Below are 7,470 nucleotides of genomic sequence, written 5' to 3'. Positions count from 1 at the left end.
TGACCGAGGCGGGAATCGAACCCCTGTCTTCAGCTTACGCGGCTAACATCCTGACCACTGGACCACCCGGCCAAATTATCTGGTGTATCAGGTGTATGCTATTTTTGAAAGGCTAGACTAGACTAGGTTCCTATGAATATATTTTTAGAATTTTGATTATTCGCCGCTCATATTTACCGCTTACTTATATCAATGAAATAATAATAAAAATTATATAACAGTAGTTACATTTTAATTCTACTAACGGAACTTTGTTTCGATGTGGTTAATTGATTCGACATTACAAATATGATTAAAGGGTTTGTTACAATTTGGTGCCGCTACACTCCCAAATTATTTTCAACCATCATCACTCTGTATTCTAGTTCGTAATTTAGTATCCGTCGCATACATATTAAGTAGGAAGGAAGCAAAATATTAAATTAAGTAGAACAATGTGTGACACCTACCCTACCCATTAACTGAGGGTCTTACATTACTGGAGGTAAATTTAATAAGAACTTTTATCTCTCCCATAAATCCTTTTAAATGAACAATAGCTCCAATCACGATGGAAAGGCAATCTCGCTGAAATATCAAAGCAAGCGGTACGGTTTCCTTAATGGGTGCAATTTTGCAATTTCAATCAAATGTAACATTATCTGACAAGGCTTCCGTTTGTCGGCACTGAGGAGTAGGTAACTGGCGCCTATTAGTTTGAAATATGCTGACTTCTAATCATGAATATAACTTCAGACAACGCTCAGTCTAAAGGCAAAGGTAACTATATGGATAAAAAAATATATAATGTATTCATTTAGATTGAAATTCTTGATAGAGGAGGCCAATTCAATCTTAAATTTTGATGTTGTCTTATCAATCAGATATCAAAATGTACGTTCGATTTACGAGCCAATTCGAATTTTATTTCACTTTTGACACTGACAGATGACTGACTAATCTGCCAGTGTTAAAAGTGACGTTTTTGGTAATAGAAACGTCATTTTTGATACCTACTGACAATTAATCACACATAAGTCAGGGAGGCACCTGACTTATTTTATAACTGACATCGACCTTAAAACATAATTTGCACTGAAGTTGATTTTTGCGCGAATCAAGCGGTGGTGTCATTGCGGAAGTTCATTTCGACGAGATTCGATACCTAAGTATGGTTAAACCGTTTTCAGCTAGAGCTGATGGCTATCACGGATTAGAGTGTTACATGTTATAATCCGTAATATGTTGGCGTAAATGGCAGCTACTAGTTCTTCCTCTTGTGCAGCCTACGGCTTGAGGCGTACTTCCTGAGCCATTCGGGGGATGATCAACCCCTTCGCTTAGGGTATGCCACTTGAATAATTCACCCCGTTTCAGAGGCTCGGATATCTGTTTGGGGATGGACCCATAGTCACTGTTTAAGATTCAACCGAGGCCGAAATACTTGTTTATTTCGTGATAAATATGTAAATGTGTTTCAAGGGGATTGTTTGTATTGTTTGCCTTTTTACGCGTATGTTTGATTGAAAATATTAACAAAATAATATATCTCTTATATATGTAAGGTGATATAAAAGTTTCCAAGATGTACCTAATATATTTATTTGTTTATATATATTTTGTTACGAGGTCAATATTCAACATTTATACTATTTTTACACATAAAGGTTAGGAAATGTAATTTGGCTGACTTTTGTGAATTGTTTCTATTATTAAAACAATATTATTAGTACTCATGGTCAACTCAGTTGTACATTTATCATATCGTTTTAAGCGCATATACTATCGAAGCGTGAAGTGGCCTAGCGGTAAGAGCGTGCGACTTGCAATCTGGAGTCGCGGATTCAAACTCAAACCCCGAGTTGAGTTTTTCGGAACTTACGTACAACATATCATTTAATATTAACCAGTCGCTTTTCGGTGAAGGAAAACATCGTGAGGAAACCGGACTCATCCCAATAAGACCTAGTTTACCTTGGGTTGGAAGATCAGATGGAGGTCGCTTTCGTAAGAAATAGTGTCTACGCTAATTCTTGGGATTAGTTGCCCCACAGACCCCAGGCAAAATTCCGGGACAACGCGACGAAGAAGAACAGAGAGATTTGTAAAGACACAAACAGTCAATAGACATACATAAAAGAGAACATAGAGAGAATAAAGTGTCACGTAATGGCCTCATCTCAGCATGTTGCTAGCGATTTCCAGCGCTGATCTTCCGATGAGACCATCAAGTGAGAAACAATCACGGAAGGTAACAGTCAAAGTAAAAAAAAAAAAAACGATATAAATTACACACACTTATGAGTTATATAATAGGTACTTTAGATTTTAACGGATAAAATACTTTTCGAAGAAAAAAGTCTGGAACATAAAAATGTAGTTTTAAATAATCTGTTAAATTTTTCTTATAAAATTGCCTACACAGTTTTATGTTTAACGAACGTGACTACAATGTTGAGCGATATTGGTTTTTTTAATCAGTTATTCGTTTTCTGAACATTTCTAAGATTTCAGAGGTTTGTGCAAATAGGCTTCCTTTGATTTCTGGCTTTCATTTCACTCTATTGACTTCCTCTCCAAAATAAAGGGTAGGAATTTTAATCTCAGATTCCTTCGTTCATAAGAAATAAGAATCCTCTTATTTCCTTGAAAACTGTCTTGTTTTCTTCGAATTGGAAATAATGCCAAATTTATTGAATAATTCAATTGTTCTCAAATACTGAAGTACAGACTCATGATTATGGGTCTTATTGAATATGTATTCGATAAGACAATGCTTGAGAAATTAAACCTATTTAAATGTTTTACTTACGTCAGTGAACAACTGAACAAGAACTACTTAAATACATCACATAATCTACGAAGTTTTGGCGTATATATTTATTTGGTGTATTTATGCTGTGGCTGTAGCACGGTCGCATTTTTATCGCCCATCACCATGCCTGTCACGTTCTAACTAGTATATAAGTGCGAAAGTGACAGGCACAATGACAAGACATAAAAATGCAACCATGCTGCCACCGCTGATTTGAATACTATGGCCTTATTATTACTCGACTTTTTTTGTCGATTCAGTTGTGAATTCGCGAAGTCCGGAGCCCACTAGTATATAAAATGGTTCATGCTTAGGCTAGTAGATATAATTCTCGCGTTGATGGTCTTTGTCATAGTTCTCTTTTGTTTTTTTTTATACCACGTCGGCGGCAAACTAGCATACGGCCCGCCTGATGGTAAGCAGTTTCCGTAGCCTATGTACGCCTGCAACTCTAGGGGAGTTACATGCGCGTTGCCAACCCTGAACCCCCCTCCCCCTCGTTGAGCTCTGGCAACCTTACTCACCGGCAGGAACACAACACTATAAGTAGGGTCTAGTGTTAGTGTTTTTTAAACCACAGGGTTTTCTGTAAGGTGGAGGTACTTCCCCAGTTGGGCTCTGCTCTAGATCTGGAATAACATCCACTGTGCTGTGCCCTACCACGCAAAGCGAGATGACATTCACAATGCCCATACCTCTCTTTTGGACGTAGTTTAAGGACGTACCCGGGCCCAATCCGGGTTGGTTGGGTATAATTGAAGATATATTTTTACTATATATCTATTACCTAAATGTTACTTTTCGAAATAAATTGTATGTGCTAAACTTCCAATAAATGTCTACAAATATTTTACTTGGCAGCTAAAATGTCTACATTTTGACGTGTTGGGTACTCCATATAAAAATGAACTGACATAGGGACCATCATTTGACGCGAGAGGTACTTAATGATGGTTGATTTGAAAACGGGCAACAGTGATGACATGTCATAAATACTTTTTTCACCACACCAGCTCATAAAGGCTCTCTTTATCCTTTTAAAACTGATGAGAGAGTTGCATTTTATCCACAAGAGTGACACCGTTATGTAACTAACGGTTTACGGTTAGTATTTTCCTCGCGATGGTGTGGCGAAAGTTGTTTCAGTCGGTAGATAAGTTTGTTTTACCCGAGGCCGGTAACGATTTCAGAGCAAAAATGTAAAATTGTTAGATTTAGTCGTTGAAATTGTACACCTTTTGTTACGTAATAACTAAATAACAAGTATCGGTTTCTATTAGCACGTCTTCTTGCCTTTTAATAATTAGGTCGCAAGTGTGCGTCCCCGGTAATATGTGACGAGAAGGGACAGTTTTTAAAAATTCATCAAAAATTATGGTGGTAAATTATACAAAATGATGTATAAGAACGGTCTCAGCAAATGTTGTAGATTGTTTTAATATTAAAGTTACGTTGAAATTAAGTCGATTTTCAGAGAAATTGTCACTTGTTTTGAAGTAATTTCTGGAGACAATTGATTTCGTCTAACTTTCATTTACACTACGTCAAATTTATAATACCAAAAATGTAGTTTATTAAAGTTGAAGTACAGGATATATGTAATACAAAATTACCATTTTTAGAAGTCCAAACTTTACGAAATTTACAAATAAAATCGACAAAATCAGTGCTTTACGCGCGTTTACCTAAACGTCCATCAGAAAACAAATCATTACTAATTGAGTCTGTTTTCAAAACATTACTAATTAAGTGAGTCCGTATTTAAAACATTACTAATTAAGTGAGTGTGTTTTTCTATTTACCTAAACGTCCATCAGAAAACAAATCATGACTAATAATGTGAGTTTGTAGTTAAAAAAAATGATTAAAATGAAAGATGACAAGACGTGCTAATAGAAACCAGTACTTATAAGTTCTCACAGTTAACAAAAGTTGTACAATTTCATCGACTAACTCTATTAATTTGACATTTTTGCGACTAAAATCGATACCGGCCTCTTATGCCTTGAAACCTCGCAACGCTCAATATTCCACTTTTCGAACCACTCGCTACGCTCGCTACGCTTTTGGAATCTTTCGCTTGCTCGTTCATCAATAGTAGCATAAGGGGTTAAATAACTACTTTGCTACCTTTAATACAAATAACTATTACACGCACACACCTACATATTCTAAATACTGATGTGTGTATGTCGCACATTAATAAACACTTTTGCTCCCTTATGGTCACTTTCAAAACTGCTTTTAATATACTATGTTATTTAACTGCAACAAAATATTAAAAACAAGTCTTCAAGATCTTTAATTGCAACGCTAAATAATATTATTGCTTTTAGTACTTTAATACTTTGCTTCGTTTTAAAATAAATACCCGCCTGCTGAATTATTACTACAGTTGCTTTTGAAGCCTTTTTAATATTGAAAACTACGTTTCAAATCAGCAATGCTTTTTTCATCGGTATCATGCGTAGCGTGTGTCATGTGCCGTAACGGAGGTGCTATGTGCCGGTATGGCACGGACGGTGCCATAATCGTGCTTATGTTTCCATGACCGTATCTGATCATGAAGATTACGTACGTATATGTGCCTTAAACTTTTGTTAATTAAATATGCCTATATGGATCGCATACCGCGACTCAAGTTTATCCAGTATTATATTGTAGTCTCAAAACCTGTTATCAAACCATTGATGTACGTAATAGGGGTAGATGAGGTACCAGGCGCTCGATCGTGAGCCACAAAATATAGGTTCCGGGACCTATATTGAATTAGTCGTACGGGTGACGCTAAAGTGTCAACATTGTCATCAAATTCGATAAAATATTGCCAAAGAATGCCGTGTTGCGCCTTTTTCCAGTGCTTCAATAGCTCCAAGCACAAAAACAAAGCTCACGGTATCACTTTTCATTCGTAAGTACTGTTATAACATTAGAAAACATATTTTTTTCTAAATAATATTTAAAATTTCCTTGTTATTGAGTGAGCGCGACAGCTAAATAATGCATTACCCATGTGAGAAACACGTTTATCCGAGTGTCAAGTAGGCATGCCCGCTTCATGCATTGTAGAGTCAGCAATTTTTTTATAAATATGCAACTTTTTAAATCATGTGCTCCTATTCCTTGAAACTATAGAATGTAACCGGTTTTTATTTTAATATACGAATAACCGGTTGTTAACCAAAAATCCAGTTTTTCTGATAGTATTTTTAAAACAATATCTTGCATTAACTTGAAACCCAAATATCGGGAATAGTCCATCAAAAATTACTAAATAGTACTTGTACAACAATAGGAAAACTATGGACAACATTTTTAACCAGAGCTTGCATTTACAATTTTAATATGCGAGTTATAGTGTAGTTTTAAGATGTATTTATGTATGTTGAAAACTGAGTAAAAAATATTTAGAACAGATATTAAATCAATCAAATTTAACCTATTTATTTACTTCCTTTTATCATAAACAAAAGAAATAAATAATAGTCATCTCTATTTGTCAAGTAAAATGTATGACGACTGGTCTGGCCTAGTGGGCAGTGACCCTGCCTATGAAGCCGATGGTCCCGTCCCGGGTTCAAAGTTCTGATGATGGAATCCATGAAGAATTGAGGGAACACCTAAAATCTTATAGGTACACATATAGTGATTTTTGTAGTTTTTGTCTACAAATTAAGCATTTTCATCCAAAAACTAGCAATTAGTGTAGTGGAACTGCTGATGATGAACAGAACGAAACTCCCTAACTACGTATTTACCGTTTGACTATTTGTTTTAATTTGTCCTCTTTGTAGAGCAACTAAGGTGATGAAAATGAAAACGATGAAAATCAGAACGAATACTTTAAATTGAACATTCTAATGTAAGGGCACGCTGCCGTCTCAAATCGAGAAAAGTGGGACATTGCTAATTTCGCCTTCGATAGGGAATGATTTAAAAAAATATAACATTTGCAATTTTTTTTTAACTAAAAATGAGTATGAACGTTAAAAAAATGAAAACTATTATATAGCGAAAAAAAAAATTGTTTTCCATAAAATAAATAAAGTGCCTATTTATTTTAATTTCGTATATATTATATAAATATTTGTTTCCTGACGCTACCTAATAAAGACCGACGTTGAAGGCGCTTATTCCCATGACTTACAAGTCTTACAACTTGTCCAATATAAGTGAATCCGTATACGTATCGTAGCTATGAATAAACAAGGTTCACACTTTTATATTGGTTCTCTTGAGTCGTGCGCTCGGCGAACGATTGGAATATATAAATACCAGGAGTAACTACGAATTACCAGTGATTACAATATTGTCTCTTGTCAAGCGTACCTGTCTTTTCCGAAAAACCATCAGAAGTGAAACCCTGAAACCTCGAGATCCCTATCAACTGAGATCATATCGTTATACTGGTTTTCTCGAGGCGACACGTTAGTTGAACATAGTGAATAGTCGACCAGGGTTTCAGAAGTAAAAAACGAGGGTCAATTTCATGCTTTAAAAATATGATAGTCAATAATTTGATATTAATCTCAGTGTAACTCGCTCGCTCAGATATTTGCTTGAGAGAGACGGTCTAAGATTAGGTAATATCAAATCATTGATATTTTTTAAAAATCGAAATGACTTAATATCACTTTAAGACGACAATGTAAGAAGTATGTACGTCTCGCCTACAC

The 7,470-nt window shown here is 35.4% G+C and overlaps 1 non-coding gene across 1 annotated transcript; it reads right to left on the bottom strand.

The window, feature by feature from the left end:
- Trnat-cgu (transfer RNA threonine (anticodon CGU)) lies at positions 1 to 72 on the bottom strand. Its single transcript has one exon. It is a non-coding gene; the product is annotated as a tRNA-Thr (tRNA).
- Between the last annotated feature and the right edge of the window lie 7,398 nt (positions 73 to 7,470).

The sequence above is a fragment of the Cydia pomonella genome, chromosome 12 (assembly GCF_033807575.1).
Source record: "Cydia pomonella isolate Wapato2018A chromosome 12, ilCydPomo1, whole genome shotgun sequence".
Lineage (NCBI taxonomy): Eukaryota > Metazoa > Arthropoda > Insecta > Lepidoptera > Tortricidae > Cydia > Cydia pomonella.
Note: the sequence above shows the minus strand (reverse complement) of the source record. Positions and strands in the feature narration are given on the sequence as shown.